At 24.0% G+C, this 18785-nt stretch overlaps 1 protein-coding gene and 1 long non-coding RNA gene across 3 annotated transcripts in view; one reads left to right on the top strand and one right to left on the bottom strand.

The window, feature by feature from the left end:
- The window catches only part of LOC127276649 (uncharacterized), a 218290-nt gene that overhangs the window by 97576 nt on the left and 101929 nt on the right, over positions 1 to 18785 (bottom strand). Inside the window, exon 6 of the long non-coding RNA XR_007842228.1 lies at positions 14379 to 14430. This is a non-coding gene — a long non-coding RNA (uncharacterized LOC127276649). The remainder of the gene's footprint in view (positions 1 to 14378; positions 14431 to 18785) is intronic.
- Positions 1 to 18785, top strand: part of LOC127276648 (octopamine receptor beta-3R-like) — a 110723-nt gene that overhangs the window by 60051 nt on the left and 31887 nt on the right. The window contains exon 1 of one of the 2 annotated variants that reach the window (XM_051297241.1): positions 15444 to 15775. The exons of the other annotated variant lie outside the window; for it this stretch is intronic. The gene's annotated coding sequence lies outside the window, so the exon portion shown is untranslated. Of the gene's footprint in view, positions 1 to 15443; positions 15776 to 18785 lie in introns of those variants that run through there. 2 annotated transcript variants of the gene reach the window in all.

Raw genomic sequence — 18785 nt, 5'->3', positions numbered from 1 at the left:
TTGAAATTGTGCTGAGAGCAAAGAGATCCGAAGAAGAAGAGAAGTTCAATGAATGACATTTGAACACGTTAGATTGAAAAAAAAAAAAAATTTTTAATCTCTCCTCGTTCGCGAAAAAGAAGCGGCTTTCTTTTTTCCCTCTTCTTCTTATTATATATATATATAATATATAGTCTGTCTCTCTATTTCTCTCAGCTAGTTTCAAAAGAGGCCAAGTGCAAAGGGGTAAGCAGGGAACGAACTATCGATTAACATTGGACGAACTTGACACATTCGTGAACGTGGGCGACTCAAATGTGTTGTATGTAGACATTTTCCAGATATTCATATGTAAAAATATCCACACTAGGTCAATGATATTTCTTTGCTCAAGCATTTCTATATTGCGTTTTTTTTCTACTCTTCAATTTTTTTTTATAAAAAAAAAGTTCTTACATTTATACCAATGTTTGATGTTATAATATTTTTATCTAAATAAATATTAAAAAAACAATTTTTTTATTATATTATTTATTATTACAAATATATAATATATTAAAATATTTTCTTTCTAAATATTTTATATAAAATTTTTTTTTATAATTTTTAAATATATTTTTTAAAAATTATTTCCGTCGCCCGTCTCGTCTTTATTTCTCGCGGTAATTAAAATTGACTAAAAATGGTCTCAGCTACTAACTCAAAAAATACATCAGTTGAGAAAGTCTGACTAAAATTGACCTTAACTACTAACAAAAAAAATTAATGTCTGACTGCTACTAACTTCTACTACTAATATTAAAATTCGATTATAATTGTAAATGTCTGGCTAAAACTGCCTTATACTACTGATACTAAAAAAACTTGTTGTCTGACTAAAACTGTATTTTACTACTGATACTAAAAAAATTAATGTCTGACCAACACGGCCTTTTACTACTAGTACTAAAAAATGTATATCTGACTAAAACTGCCTTATACTACTGATACTAAAAAAATTAATGCCTGACTAAAACTGTACTTTACTACTAATACTAAAAAAATTAATGTCTGACTAAAACGGCCTTTTACTACTGGTACTAAAAACTTTATGTCTGGCTAAAACTGACATTTACTACTGATACTAAAAAATAATGTCTGACTACAACTAACTTGTACTACTGATGCTAAATTTCATTTAATGTTAGAATAGTCTGACTAAAACTAGTCTTAGCTACTAAATCACATATTACATCAATTGGGAAAGTCTGACTAAAACTGACATTTACTACTGATACAAAAAAAATTAATGTCTGACTGCTACTAACTTTTACTACTGATAATAAAAATCCTTTAATATATCGAAAGTCTGACTAAAACTGGCCTTAGTTACTAATTCAAAAATTACATCAAGAAAGTCTGACTGAAAACTTACTTTCCCTATTAATATTAAAAAAAAAATAATGTCTGACTGCTACTAACTTCTACTACTAATATTAAAATTCGATTATAATTGTAAATGTCTGACTAAAACTGCCTTATACTACTGATACTAAAAAAATTATTGTCTGGTCAAAACGGCCTTTTACTACTAGTACTAAAAAATGTATATCTGACTAAAACTGCCTTATACTACTGGTACTACAAAAATTAATGTCTGACTAAAACTGTCTTATACTACTAATACTAAAAAATTAATGTCTGACTAAAACGGCCTTTTACTACTGGTACTAAAAACTTTATGTATGACTAAAACTGACATTTACTACTGATACTAAAAATAATGTCTGACTACAACTAACTTGTACTACTAATGCTAAATTTCATTTAATGTTAGAATAGTCTGACTAAAACTGGTCTTAGCTACTAACAAAAAAATTAATGTCTGACTGCTACTAACTTTTACTACTGATAATAAAAATCCTTTAATATAACAAAAGTCTGACTAAAACTGTCCCTAGCTACTAATTCAAAAATTACATCAAGAAAGTCTGACTGAAAACTGACTCTCCCTATTAATAATAAAAAAATAATGTCTGACTGAAACTAATTTTTACTACTGATATAAAAAATCAATTAATTGACAATGTCTGACGAAAACTGTGTTATTCTACTAATTCTAAAATTTCGACTCCTAATTCTAATTTTAAAATTTAACTACTAATTTTTAAATATATTTTTAAAAAATTATTTGCGAAAAAAATTTTCCACTCTTTTTTTTCAGTTTCTTTATTTAGAAAAAAAACATGATTATGCAAGTTCCGTCGCCTCGGCAAAAGTCCATACTTGATTTGCAAAACTTTTCCAAGAAGATAGTCTTTATTTCTCGCGGAAACTTTTTGAAGACCAATTTACAAATAAAAAAAGAAAAAAAGTGAGATAAGACCAACAGTGTCTTATCAAATGCCCAAGTTTTATTCAAAATGGTTCAAAAGTGGTATTGTTTGCAAAAAAAAAAAAAAAAAAATATCCCCTTGAGTGGTTTTTATTACAAAAAAGAAGGAGACATTATCTCGAACTAATATAATTTATTAGCTCCAACTATTCCGAGATTTTTTTTTTATATGCAATTTATAGCTTTTATTTAAAAAAAAAATATATATAATCTTGAAAAATGAGTAAAAAAAAAAATTCAAACAAAATTAGTAGAAAAAAAAAGATTCAAACAATAAAATTTTTTTTTTCCTACTGCAATTCATTAATTTCAATTAATTATACTTTTCGGAAAATTTAATTTCGTGCACCTCTTGTGAAATATTGAAAAATAATTTCTGAATTAAAAAGCCATAAAAATTGTCCGAAAAAAGCTTTTACTCATATATGCTTTCAGCGGCGTTAATTTAATCATTTTAACAATTTATTATTTCGCAATACCTTTTGCATTTTTTATCCTCATTTTTCATATCGAAAATAAAATAATTTAAAGTAAAATTGTCCTTTTTAAATAATAACTCCATTAAAAAAAAAAAGAAAAAAAAAAAGATGATTCCGAATTACGGATAAGAATGATTTATTAAAACTGGGTCATTGCCAAAAACTAAACGAAAACGAAGGACAGAAACTTTTTCAAAAAAAAAAATTTGTCACATTTTCCAAAATTTGCACAATTTTATTTACTGTCAAATATAATCCCACTTAAATTTTCCATATTTATATTTTAATATTCATTATTTAATAATAAAAATATTTTTGAATTGAAAAGTTAAATAAAAATTTGGAATTTGATAAATTTAATTTAAATTCGCAACAAAATTTATTTCCTTTTTTTTCGAAAAACAGAAAAGTGACAAATTTTCATAACAAGCATTTTAAATTTGGAAATTTGTTTTTTATTATCAATTTTTTATTTATTCGTTTGTTATTGAGTAGTGTATTATATAGTGCATTGGAGGTCATTCCTTTTATACAAGATTTATAGCTTTTGAAATTAGCCGATATAAATGCGGAACTATCCATTTCATTGCTTACCAAATAGGACGTTGAAGAAAAATTCTTATTTTTACTCTCAACATTGATTGGTGTGAACTATAAGGTGAAATAAGAAATAAACTTTTCGATAGTTTTGACTTGCAAAAATATTTTGTTTTATGTTAGATACCAGAGCCAATAAAATATATGCAAAAAGAAAAAAGGAAATTTACGTGTACAGGAGAGAATATCAAATTCTTTTGGAATATATTTTTTTACTACGAATTCTATCTCTGGAAAATATAACACTGCATAAAATATTATCAAGATTTTTATTTTCTTACGTAAAAATTTGTAAATAAATTAAATTATTATTTGCTGGAGTTTATCAACTTTAATGGAAATATTTAAATAAAATTAAATCTAGAAATAAAAAACAGTTTCTTAAAAAAATTTTTAAACCTTTTTTTTATTTTCATTCATTGATAGGAAAATAGAAAAATTTGAAAAGAGTTTCAAATCTTCATTGATAAAAACAGAATGAATATATTAAATGATTTACTCTAATCGATCAGAGAGAACTGTTTTCTCTAAAAACGCTTCAAAAGGTTATACAAAAATAACTCTTAATGTCTTTAAAAAAAAGGAAATTTTTTTCTATTTTAAATATTTTCTATTAAATTGTACGAAATTAAAATTTTACCATCGGCTGTTCTGAACCATTTTTTTCTATTTTGACTATTTAAATTTTAAATTCGGAATTTTTATTATTATCATTTTTTTAAAAATAATTATGAGAAACGCGCTATATGAAAAGAACGTTAATCTAAATTCTTTCATGGTTATTGTCAACGGGTATAAAAAGATTTATGTTAATGATTTTTCAGTGGGGAGAGAATATAATTTGAAACATTTATTAAATGTAATAATGTCCTGGAGTGGAATAAGGAAAATGCTAATTTTTTCACCATTTTTTTTTCCACCCCACAGGCAAATTTAATCTTCTAATGTAAATTTTTAATTATTCCTATTAAAGTAGTGTCAGCTTTTTCTATATACACTTTCTATAAAAATTATTATTAATATTTCAAGTTATATTCGAGTTTTAATTGCAGACATAATATACATTGAAAATTATTGTATATGAATGTTTAAAATGAACATATTTATTTTTAAAAAAATTTCTCTTTCGAACTGTTCTCTTTTTTCTTCTCGTCCGATTATTCTCTGATTTAAATATTTCTCTTTCTATTCACATTTTTTTGCTCGTTCTTTTCTTTTTTTTATATTTCCTTCCTTTATATTTTTATAATGTCAGTTAATCGTATTTTTATTTCTTATATATGTTAATTTTTAAAAGATAAATAATTTCTCTTTTCCAACTTTTTTGTTTTGTTTATTATATTTGTGTAGTTATTATTTAAACGATGGTTTCATAAACTATAAATGACTGTGTATTTTCATAAATGGTGATTTTCATAGAACACAATTTTCCCTAAAGTATCTAAAAGTCTCTCGCAGGTTATCTTTTGCCTCGGTATATATATATATATATATAAGTTTGTGTCAAAAATAATGCAGACTGTTGAATAATTTATTAAAGAAAATGTGGTACGAAAGTTACGGTATGGTTTATGTTGATATAACCACTTATTCATTTGAAAGCAAATTATATAAGTTTCTCAAAAGCCCTTTCAAGTTTTAATAATGAATTCATGAAGCATCATGATGCACAAACAAAAAAAAATCAATTTTTTTTCTTCACAAAAATTAAAAATTTTTTTTTAATAAACAAAATTTTTATCTCGAAATAATCATCAGTTTCTTCATTTCAAAAAAAAGGAAAATAAATGCGGTGTGAGTTTTATCAAATGGAAATATTATTTTAAGATAAGAAATTTTCACCATCGTGAAAATGGAAGAAAAAGGATTCACACAGCTGGAGAATGAAGGAGAAATTTTCCGTCTATTTGATAATCTAACAAAGTCGAGGGATTTTGATTACAGTTTGCGAATGGTGAAAAAGACAGTAACACGTCCCTTGATGTCTTCTCGCTTTTCAAATTCAATCATCAGTTGACTAAGGAAAGCAATGAGATCTCTTACTTGGCTTCCAAGTTTATCCTCTCAAAACGCAAATTCAGATATGAATAGAAACACTGAGATAAAGACAATTTCTCTCATCCTCTCTTGCTCTCTCTCTCTATATATATATATATATATATATACACTCAAGAAGGAAGTTTCTCACTTTGCATGTGCAAGAAGTTCCGGAACTAAGGATCTCTCTTTTGTTTTATATTATATACGAAGGACGTTCCCATTCCTAATGACTACATCTCAAGTGCCCTTACGATAAAACATTTCTATGACAAAAGAGACATATTATAATTAATTGACGAGAGTCTGATTTAAAATAGATTCAATACAATTTAGAAAATTTAAGGTCTTACTGACTACTACTAATAGTTAAATTACAGAAATTGTCTGACTAAAACTGCCTTTTACTACTGATACTTAAAAAATTAATGTCTGACTAAAACTTTATTTTACTACTAATACTAAAAAAATTAATGTCTCACTAAAACGGACTTCTACTACTGGTACTGAAAATTTTTATGTCTGACTAAAACTGCCATTTACTACTGATACTAAAAAAATAATGTCTGACTACAACTAACTTGTACTACTGATGCTAAATTTCATTTAATGTTAGAATAGTCTGACTAAAACTGGTCTTAGCTACAAACTCGAAAACTACATCAATTGAGAAAGACTGACTAAAACTGACCTTAACTACTAACAAAAAAAATTAATGTCTGACTGCTACTAACTTCAACTACTAATATTAAAATCCGATTATAATTGTAAATGTCTGACTAAAACTGCCTTATACTACTGATACTAAAAAAAATGTTGTCTGACTAAAACTGCTTTATACTACTGATGCTAAAAAAATTGTTGTCTGACTAAAACTGTATTTTACTACTAACACTAAAAAAATTAATGTCTGACTAAAACGGCCTTTTACTACTGGTACTAAAAACTTTATGTCTGACTAAAACTGCCATTTACTGCTGATACTAAAAAAATTAATGTCTGAATAAAACTGTATTTTACTACTAACACTAAAAAAATTAATGTCTGACTAAAACGGCCTTTTACTACTGGTACTAAAAACTTTATGTCTGACTAAAACTGCCATTTACTACTGATACTAAAAAAATAATGTCTGACTACAACTAACTTGTACTACTGATGCTAAATTTCATTTAATGTTAGAATAGTCTGACTAAAACTGGTCTTAGCTACAAACTCGAAAACTACATCAATTGAGAAAGACTGACTAAAACTGACCTTAACTACTAACAAAAAAAATTAATGTCTGACTGCTACTAACTTCAACTACTAATATTAAAATCCGATTATAATTGTAAATGTCTGACTAAAACTGCCTTATACTACTGATACTAAAAAAAATGTTGTCTGACTAAAACTGCTTTATACTACTGATGCTAAAAAAATTGTTGTCTGACTAAAACTGTATTTTACTACTAACACTAAAAAAATTAATGTCTGACTAAAACGGCCTTTTACTACTGGTACTAAAAACTTTATGTCTGACTAAAACTGCCATTTACTACTGATACTAAAAAAATTAATGTCTGAATAAAACTGTATTTTACTACTAACACTAAAAAAATTAATGTCTGACTAAAACGGCCTTTTACTACTGGTACTAAAAACTTTATGTCTGACTAAAACTGCCATTTACTGCTGATACTAAAAAATAATGTCTGACTACAACTAACTTGTACTACTGATGCTAAATTTTATTTAATGTTAGAATAGTCTGACTAAAATTGGTCTTAGCTACTAACTCACATATTACATCAATTGAGAAAGTCTGACTAAAACTGACCTTAACTACTAACAAAAAAATTAAAGACTGACTGAAACTAACTTTTACTACTGATAATAAAAATCCTTTAATATTACGAAAGTCTGACTAAAACTGGCCGTAGCTACTAATTCAAAAATTACATTTAGAAAGTCTGACTGAAACTGACTTTCCCTATTAATATTAAAAAAAATAATGTCTGACTGTAACTAATTATTACTACTGATATCAAAATTCAATTAATTGGCAATGTCTGACTAAAACTGTGTTATTCTACTAATTCTCAAATTTCTAATCCTAATTCTAAAATTTAACTACTAACAGAAAAAATTAATGTCTAACTGCTACTAACTTTTACTACTGATATCAAAATACGACAAATTGTAAATGTCTGATTAAAATTAGCTTTTACTACTAATAAACAAAATTAAAGTCTGACTTCAACTAACTTTGACTATTGACAATAAAATTTCTTTATTATTAGAAAAGTCTGACTCAAAATGGTCTTAACTACTAACATTTAAATTGCACCTAGTGAGAAAGTCTTAGTGGAACTTAGTTCAACTACTAACAACAAAAAATTAATGTCTGACTGCTACTAACTTTTACTACTGATATTAAAATTCGATTAATTGGAAGAAATAATTTTAGAAAAAAAAAATTGTAAAAACATGAAAAGAAAATTTCCCTTTTTTTGTAAAATTCGCGATTTTCGTAAAGAGGAAAGGGGACAATATTCAAGTCACGTCTTTAAGAATGCTGCGTATACTTGGTTGGACACAGAAATAGTGTCTTAAAAGAAGAAAAAAAAGGAGCAAAAGAAAAAAAACACTGCGCTTTGAATTGGCAGAACCGAGGGGAAAATTGGATTTCAGAGCGATCGTTTCTTCAAAGACACGTTGGCACACTCTTTCATTGGAGCTTCCTTTTTTTTGCCTCTGATCCAGAATCTTCATTTTATCTGGAATTTGTCCTTCATATATATATATATATATATGAAGCCAAGGTAAAATGTAAAACGAATAGGTGTCCTCGGTAAATGTGAATTTTACTTTTTCGCGCACCTCTTTTATATATATATATATATATAAGCGACATCGACCGACCGCAGTAATGTACGTTTTCTATATATGGAAATACACGATTTTCCAGTTAAGTTACTGAAAAATTCTCAGGATACTGTGGTTAGATAAGCGGAAACTGCAAATCACATTCTCCTAAAATAAAATACACGCCCCTTTTTGACTTTTTTTTTCAAGAAAAAGGACCAAAATTCAATTTGATTTGTTACATTTTTATCCAAACATAAAAGTCAATTCAAAAAGTAAAAAAAAAATAGGTAATAATTTCTCTACAATTTAAATAATAAATTAAATTTTTAAAATAAGATTATATATAATTGATTAATTATAAATTAATAAGTAATAATTTCTCGGCAATTTAAATAATAACAAGTAATTAAATTTTTAAATTTATGAGAAATTCATTTTACTTCTAAAAATCAATATTATGTTAAAATAATTAAATTAATTCATTTAAAATGTTAATAAAATAAGAAAAAGATGTATTAAAATTTTTACACGACATTGCACTATTTTAATTATTCACTTTTTTAAATTGTGTAAAGAAATTTCTTTATTTTCTTTATTTTATTTTTTCATTTTTTATTATAATTATTATTATTATTATTATTATTATAATTATTATTATTATTATTATTATTATAATAATAATAATTATTATTATTATTATTATTACTATTTTGAGAGGGGGGATTTTTATGCAGCAGTGACACGACACGGTACTTGAATAAGCGGACCATTAGTTCCTTTTCAGTTAGGTCGACATCAATACACACTATTCTACATAAATCGAAAATAATCGGCAAAATTTCAAAAAGAGATTTCAAAGATTAGTATTGAAATTTCATGAAACCATTAATTGAATTTCACTCAAAAATAGAGATCAAAAAGCAAAACTATATATAATAAATTTATTTGAATATAAAATAAATAGAAAAAATAAAATACTTTTGTTTTTTGTTTGACTGAAAACAACTTTTACTACTGTCAATCTAAAAATTCTATTAATTGCGAAAACTTTTGTCTGACTAAAACTGACTTCAACTACTAAATGATAAAATTATTTTCATTGGGTAAAGTCTATCTTAAACTGAATTCAATACTAATTCCAAAAAATTAGAAAAAAATATGTCTGACTAAAATTGGTTTCTACTACTAATATTAAAATTCAATTAATTGGCAACGTCTGACTAAAACTTTCTATTACCACTGAGGTAAAAAAAATTATGTCTGACTAAAATTGAGTTATACTACTGATACTAAAATTCGAGTAATTGGGAACGTCTGACTAAAATTGACCTTAACTACTCATAGTAAATTTACAATTGCACAAGTCTGACTAAAACTTTCTATTACCACTAAAGTAAAAAAAATATGTCTGACTAAAAGTGGTTTATACTACTGATATTAAAATTCAATTAATTGGCAACGTCTGACTAAAACTTTCTATTACCACTGAGGTAAAAAAAATATGTCTGACTAAAATTGAGTTATACTACTGATACTAAAATTCGATTAATTGGGAACTTCTGACTAAAATTGACCTTAACTACTCATAGTAAATTTACAATTGCACAAGTCTGACTAAAACTTTCTATTACCACTAAAGTAAAAAAAAATAAGTCTGACTAAAATTGAGTTATACTACTGATACTAAAATTCGAGTAATTAGGAACGTCTGACTAAAATTGACCTTAACTACTCATAGTAAATTTACAATTGCACAAGTCTGACTAAAACTTTCTATTACCACTAAAGTAAAAAAAAATGTCTGACTAAAATTAAGTTATACTACTGATAATAAAACTGTCCTTTACTAAAATTCGACCGTCTGACTGAAACTATATTCTACTACTGACAATAAACTAACAGTGAAATATCATAAATATTAACACAATCTTTAAAAAAAAATTTGCCAATTCATAAACAAGCTGAAAGTGAAATAAAAAAATCAACAAAATAAAACTATTTAAAAAAAACTATCAAATAAAAAAAAATTAAAATTTATAATAAACAATAAAAATGCAATTTTTGTAGTACAAAACAAAAATTTTATAAATATCTCAATTTGACCTAGCGTAACTTTCGTTAAGAGTTAAGTGACTTCCGGTTTTTGAAAGCAAAACTTGGGAAAGGATTTTTGTCAATATCACCAGACTACAAGTGTCGTTTCAGTCATTTTATGAGGTCATTTCCGGAGGAATAGTGACTCCAAGAAGATAAGTGACCCTGGGAAATTAGCGGGCAAAACGAGCGAGATTGAGCAAAAGGAAGGTCGAGACTTATTCCAAGGACAAAGGGCGTGTGGTGGGAAGAGGACAAGGGGATGAGAATCGATTTCAAAAGAGTCAATAGCAGAGTTTTAACCTTCAAAAATGACACTAATTTTCATTTGTATGCAACATAGAAAATTTTTACTTGTCAATTATTGTTTAGTAAAAATTTGTTTAAAAAAAAAGATTAAAATTCTACTCCTTTTCGAAGTAAAAAAATTCAAATTAATTAATAAAAATTAATTCCATTAAAAAAAATCTGAAAAATATTTTTTTTTGAAAAAAATATTATATCAGTTTATTTTAGAAAATGAGAAAATTCGAATTTAGAGAACCAGAGAATGTACGATAATATTCCTGATAATGTAAGAGATATTTACATTGCAATTTCCCTCATTAAATATTACGTACGCGAAATATATGTCTTCTATATGGGAAACATATTTCGTAAAATAAAGCAAATTGAAATTCTCAGTAGGAATTTAATTACAGAAGAGAAACCCGGTGATTAATATGCAATTCCTAATAAGGCAAAGGTCTTTATTATTATTATTATTATTATCTGTAATAATGTTCACAGGATAAAATCATATTCACTCAAAATCCTGCGTTCATTTTTTATCTTAATTAACTTCATTAATTTTATATAGAGTGCAAACATTTTTTTTTTCAAGTAATATTTTTTTACAATTTAATTTCTTCATTAATATAATTAAAATAAATATTTAATTTATTGTAATTACATTAATAGATTATAAATTATTTATAAATTCTAATGATTATAAATAATTATTTATTATAAATTATAATAAATAATTATAAATAATTATAAATAATTGTAAATAATTAATTACAGGAAATAATTAGAATTAAATAGTTATAAATAATTCAAGAAAAAAAAATTAGATAATTAAAAGAAAATAGGAAATATTAGAAGAATTCTTAATTTTTTTTTCTCACTTCCAAAGTGAGATCTCGTGCTAAAGATTTCTGGTAGTACAAGTTAAACATTCTTATCTGGTTCTTAATCTCTAGTGTTCAGTAAGTGTCGCAGTGTAATTTTCAACGTACAATCCATCAATGGTTCGTGTAAACGAGACGAGGAAAAAAAAAAAAGGGAGGAAGAACTATTTTTCTTTGTTAAAACTTTCAACTATTTTTCTCGACAGATTCTTCAAGACTTTTTTTTCTTCATTTTTATACAATAATAAATATAAACGTTTAGCAATATTATTATTTATACAAAACAATTACTAATTAACAAAAAACTTATTTTCTTAGAAAAAAAAAATAATTCAAAGAATCTAAAACCTATTTTTAATTAATAATTTAGAATAAAAAAATTTTGTTTCCATAAATTCTTAATTAAAAAATGTAATTAAGATTATATTGATAATTGAAAGCATAAAATATTGTAAGGTTCAATATTGGCTTTTATAAATTAATTTTATTCCAATTGGATTATATCTCATTTAGTTGATTAATAATTATATTAAATGCATAGAATATTAATACAACTTGCAAAAAAAGTAGAATTGATAATATAGGTAATTAATTTTATATTTATACAAAAATATAAACCATCTCATTAATATTTTTCCAAATTATATATAAAACAAAATTAGAATTTTTATTTCTTTTTTTTTCATTAAAAAAACAAAAATTACAAAAAAATATCAGTTTTATTTTTCTAAAAATAAATTTTCTTATAGCGTCACAAATTCAGTTTCAATTCTAGACTATTATTTTCAATTGATTATGATACAAATTAAAAAGGAGGCGATTTTCTTTTATTTTGATTTCTATTCAATATGGAAAAAAAGTAAATAAATTTATCAGCATCACTTTAAAAAAAAAAAAAAAAATGTTGCAATTTATGTGTATAATGATAGCAACAACATTTGCCAAGGTCAAGGTGAGAAAATATCCCACGCGGATTTTCTCGAGATTTTACCAACGATTGCCATAAATCATATTAAATCCTTAACCGCAATGCGCGATGTCATATATGAAGTAACATTTTAAAGTATATATATATATTATACACTCGATATTTCAGAATATCAAAATCAAAATAGAATCAAAAGCCTTTTTGATAATTAACGAAAACTTAATTTTAGGTTCCTAAAAAAATAAAATTCATTATCAATTTTGAAAACAAAAATTACAACATTAAGAAAAAAAAATGTATTTTTAGAAAAAAAAAAAATTCCAAAAATTATGATTAGATAAAAATTTTTACTGCAAAAAAAGAAATCTAAAATTTCATTTTTTTACTGTTTAATAAAAAAAATGTTTATAAAAATGTATAACCCAAATGTTTACTATGTAATAGAATATTTTTATACGAAAGTGTAAAAAATTATGAATGAGACAAAAGAATATTTTTTTATTCTTACATTAATTTTTTCTACTTTTTTTGTAAGTTGTAAATAAATAAAGATTAGCTTTATATATATATATATTGTAGTGAATTGGCTTTTAGATAAATAAATTGCATTTGAAATAAAGTTTATACAAACACACTTGCTGGCCATGAAGCCTGTGAATACGAATGGCCCATTAATTTTGAATGGGCAGCTGTTCTTGTCGACGAAGAGGAGAGATATCGATTAGCAATTTATAATAATGTTACTCGCGAAATTTGCATTAATTCCAGAACCATGCACTATATAGAGGCACTTTAGCAATTCTCTTCAATTTTTTTTTTTTTTAATTTTTTTTTTTCTACAAAAATCAGCTTTTTCGCGAACGCATTCATAAATCAAACGAGACATTTTTTAAGTTACTGCCTTTTTTTTCTTGTGTTTCCAGAGGGAGTAAAATAATACCTTATCCTTATTCTTTTTACGATATATCTCAAGGGGTGCAAAACTTTTTTTCTCACACTAAAAAAAAAAACTGTACGATTTTAAATATATAAAAAAAAATTCTGATTCAAACAAAAATATAAAAATAAAAAAAATATGTTTTTCAAATTAAAAAATAAATTTCAAAATTATCTTTAAAAAGAGAGAACAAAATTATTTGAAAAATATATATGCAAAAATTAATAACGTTCAAAAAATACTTTACAATTCGGAAATAATTCACAATTGGAAAAAAGGCAATTTACAATATTTCTACATGTTTGATTTTAATTAAAAAAAAAAAAAATGCCAATATAAATGTGTCAGAAATTAAATTAAAATATTTTACTCAATTCAAGCGAATGTAATTCTTCCAATAGAAAAACAAACAAAAAAAAACATTATATAAAAAACAATTATGGTTGATAGAATTTTACCTTTTTATTTCAGGTTCGTTAACACTATCTATCGAACCATTCATCAATTCCAAATCCAGTTATAAATCTTTTTATTCACAAATCGAATGTCAAAAATTAAAGTCTGACAATCAAGTTTTACAAACTCGGTATACTGAATTCTATTTTTTTCCATATATCATTTTAATCAGAATTTCTTTTTTTTTCAATACAGACGAGAAATCGCGAATAGCACAAATAGGCAAACAATTAGAAAAAGAGAAGAATAAAAAAAGGGTTTTAACCAAAGTTTCTACAACAAGAAACTGAATGTAAATTTTCTAATCAATTACAAAAAATTTACATTCCAAGTTGTAAAATTAATAATTAATTAATAATTAATAATTCGGGTAATTATTTGCCCGAAAATTTTCAAATATTAATTTTCAGCTAAAAAAAAATCTAATAAAAATCTTTTAATTAAAAATCTTTCTACAAAATGAAAAACATACCTGAATTTTTGTACGCCATTGCAGTATTGTAGTCATCAAAATAATCCAGAAGCTGAAAAAGAAAAATTTTAATTATTAAATAATTATTTTATATTCAAAAAAAAAAAAAACAAATAAAAGGAAAAATTAATTTTTTTTCCCTAACATCTATAAAAACTAAATTACATTTAGTTTTGAAATAAATAAATATGCAAAAAATAATTATTAAAATTATTTTTAAAAATATATAATTAGAACGTAAAAAATAATGACTGAAAAAAAGTATAGAAGAACTAAAAGGATATAATAGTTTTAAAAAATAAAAAAAAAAAGGAAGCACAAAAAGAGGAAAGTAAACAAACCCATCAAGAAATTAATGAAAAAGTAAACTAACGAAAAACCAAAGTAAACCTTTAAAAACATAAAAGGTAAGTTGTATTCCATTTAATGGAGAAAACTTTTCCTAATTCCACGCGCTACAACAAATCATTGAGATAAAAAAAAGAATTGAAGTGTGGATCCAACACTTCTCGAAAAAAGGAAAAAAATAGTTAAAAAAATAGTAAAAAAAATTGTAAAAAAATAGTAAAAAAAATAGTTAAAAAAATAGTAAAAAATAGTTTAAAAAATAGCAAAAAAAATAGTAAATAAATATCAAAATTAAATAAAATAACAAAATAGTAAAACCAAAAATATTTAAAAGAAAAAATTAAAATACTAAAAATAAAAATATTAAGAAAATAAAAAAATAAAAGAACTTTTTAGTTCCAAACAGAAAAAAAAATTTATTTTTAATCTATCAAAACAAGAAAAAAAAACTACGATTTTTGTCCCCTCAAATTTATATTCTAAATTTTACTTACAAAGATCTCTTTACATAATTAATTTTTTTTTTCTTTAAATAAATATTAATTTAATTCTGAGTTAAAAATATATATTTTTTTTTACTCTATGGAAAATCATCTGCTTTTCATCTTTGTCTAACATCTATAACTATATATAAATATATATATACATTTGATCTATAGACATCACATGTGAATGTGTGAGTACCACCTACCACTACGTATACTCAAGGCGCCGTCGCGACGCTCAGTCTACTTCGGCACTTCGTACACGTAGCGTCAACTGGTGAATTGCAATTAACATCTCATTTAAATTTCCCGCTTCACACCTCAAAAACCTGTGTGCGATCCTAGTGAAGATAATCGGTACTAACGAATTTCAAAATAAATGCGCGCGCGATTTTTTTTTTTTAGAACTCAAAAAAAAAACAACATGAATCACAAAATAAAGGAAAAAAATTAATTATTATTTCATTTAGAAATAATCTTTTTTTTTGTTTGCAATAATTAACAATGAAACGTGGGACTAAAAATAAAAAATGTGCAATATAGAGAAGGGAAAATAATACTCAGGTATATATATATATATAATGTAAATATAAAAAAAACTCTGTTTACAATAAGTCGGATTACGATTCCTCCATTTTTTTAAAAAATCTTTAATCAACGTATAAAAAGTTTTTTCTCACTTCCCTGCCCATTTCAGATGTATTCACTATATAAGAAATTGCCTTCAATCAATAAAAAAAAAAAGAGACAGTCTAAAAATATTCATTTGTCGCCACAAAAAAATTCCAACTGTTCTATATTTAAAAGAAGCAAGTCATTGTTATTTTATATTTAGAAAAAGAAAGATGCGCTTCCTTTTTATATCAATTTTTAACTTTACGCAATAACTAATTAGCGAATATAATTAATACAGAAATAATTAATTTAATTATAATAATACATGCAAAATAAAAAAATTATTATTTTCATTATTAATTAGTATTATTATTATTATTATTATTATTATTATTATTATTATTATTATTATTATTATTAATTATTATTTATTTTAAAAATTGGTTTCATTATTATTTTATTATTATACAACATTCTGAATGTTTTTATTGAATTATAAAATGTAAACAATTTTTATTTGCTTTTTATGTGTTTGTTTGTCTTTTATTTTTTAATATATATTATTACTATTCTTTTTGTTTTATTGTTTTATGCAAGACAATGACGGGAAAATGTATATAATTAGAAACATAAAATTTTTTTTTTTTTTTGTTATTCACCAACGGTATTTTTATGCGTTCAATTATGAATCATGTACAGAATGCATAATATTAATTTATCCATCACTGCGCGGGAACTTAAGATTTTTTTTTTTTTGCTTATGTTCTCTGATTATTGTTGTTCAAAAGTGATGCACATTTTTCAAAGAATAAATATTTAATAATACTTTTTTCGCTAAAAAAAAAAAATAATAATTTCCATCACATATATATAACGTGAATCATTTTTATTTTAGTCTCTCATTTTACCATTAAAATATTGTTTTTAATATAAAGTTAAAAAATAATTTGACAAAATAATTTTTTTTTAAATATTTTAAATAAATTTATATTTAATAGTATTAATTACAAAAAAATGAAAAATACTTTAAAATACTCTAATAAAAAAATGGTAATTAATTAATTTAAAATATATATTTTTGATTATTGTTTTTATTTTCATCATCAAATTTTGTCAAAAGAAAATTTAATTTATTGACCTAAATTTTAGTTATAAAAATTGAAAAAAAAATTTTTTTTTTTTGGTTAATTAAATGAAATTGTTTTCTGGATGTTACAACTTCGTCTAGTTTTACTTATAGATTTTTCTGACCCAAAAACCTCTATTTACTGTTTTAGTCATCCCATATTGTTTTATTACTTTGTTTTTTAATTTTGATTAATATAAAAATTTACATATGTAAAAAATATAAATTCCAAAGTAAAATATTATTAAATCCAATATTTAATTAATTAATTTCATAATTAATTTTTAAAAAAAAATTTTAATAATTTTTCAATAAATTTTGAAAATAATAAATAATATTAGAAAAATATTTTTAAATAGAAAAACTAAAAATTACTTTTGTAAATTAGGCTAGAAAAAAAATATTTATTTGAAAATGTTTAAAACAATAAATAACGATAAAAAGTAAAAAGTATTTTTAGAAGTATTCAACAAAAGAAAAAACAGTATTTTTGCCTTTAGCAAAAATAAGTGAATAATTTGTATCTCAGTGTGTGAAATTATTCCAAATTGGAGGAAAATTTTCAGTGCGGTCCAGTTTGGACCGATGACATAAAAAAAAACTCGTTTTCCTTTTGTTTTCTCACACGAAAAAGACGAAGGTCAAATTATTTTCTCCTCTCCTTTTTTTTTTTTAACTCTTTGCATCGTTTTTCTCGTGCAATTTTTCTTTCAACACGCCGCAAACACAAGCAAGTGGGAGTGGTCTCGACATGAATATTGAAGTATGTAAATTTCCTTCTCTTGAACTTGTATGCCTTTATGGTTTATAATAGTTCGAGCGCAAAACGTAAAGATAAACATAAATCGCGGTCACACGCGGACAGTGTCAAGGGAACCGCAGGGTCACTTTAAAATGGATTAAACTTTCATAAAAAAAAAATAATAATAATAATAATAATAATAATCACAAATTTAGACGATCATAGAAAAAAAATTTTCATTCAAAAAAAAATTCATTTTCCAATTAAATTAATTTTTTTCCCAAAAAAAATTATAAAAAAAAATTTCATTCAAAAAAATTCATTTTCCAATTAAATTAATTTTTTTGCCAAAAAAATCAGAAAAAAAAAATTAGAAAAAATTTTCAAACTTTCTCTAAATCAAAGAAATATTTTCTTATTAAACAAATAAAATATATTTTATTGTTGAAAAAGAAAAGTTAAATATTGTAAACACTGACAAAAATGCCCGTTAAGATGAATTTCCAAGAAAATTTTTCAATTTCACAAGAAAAAAAAGAAAAAAAAAAGGGAAATGGAGAAGAAGGAAAATGAATTTTATTCACCTTGAGTGAAAGGGCCACTGGAAAATAAATGATCTTGTCCTTCATACACGAATTTTATAATATAAAACGAAACTTGCTTCTCTTTTTGTGTAACAAAAGAGACTTGGTTTTGTAAAAGTTGCCCGCAAAATTTTTATATTCTTTTAAGCAAATTCATGAATTTTTCATTAGTCACTATTTATCGAGAGAATAAATGCGGGAGGAAGCTTGAAAAGAATAAAAGTTTTATAAAATATTGATAAAATTCATCGAAAAGGCAAATACAATCTCTATTTATATACATTAACCCAGAAAAATACATTTTTGAAAAATAAAAAAAAAAAATTTGAATTTTTTTCCATTTAAATTGAAATTATTTTTCATGACTTTTTTTTGGTGGTGTACACTCTTATTTTTTCCTTTAATTTATTTTTGATCCAAAATTTTCTTTTTTTTTAATATTGTTTCACACAAAATTATTTTTCATTTTATTAAAATTTTTTTCTTTCTTTAGAAAAGTTTCTTTTT

The sequence above is a fragment of the Leptopilina boulardi genome, unplaced genomic scaffold (assembly GCF_019393585.1).
Source record: "Leptopilina boulardi isolate dan_hultmark-lab unplaced genomic scaffold, ZJU_Lbou_2.1 LbouV2_150, whole genome shotgun sequence".
NCBI classification, from domain to species: domain Eukaryota; kingdom Metazoa; phylum Arthropoda; class Insecta; order Hymenoptera; family Figitidae; genus Leptopilina; species Leptopilina boulardi.
The sequence above is the reverse complement of the archived record's forward strand: the minus strand, read 5'-3'. Positions and strand labels throughout refer to the sequence as shown.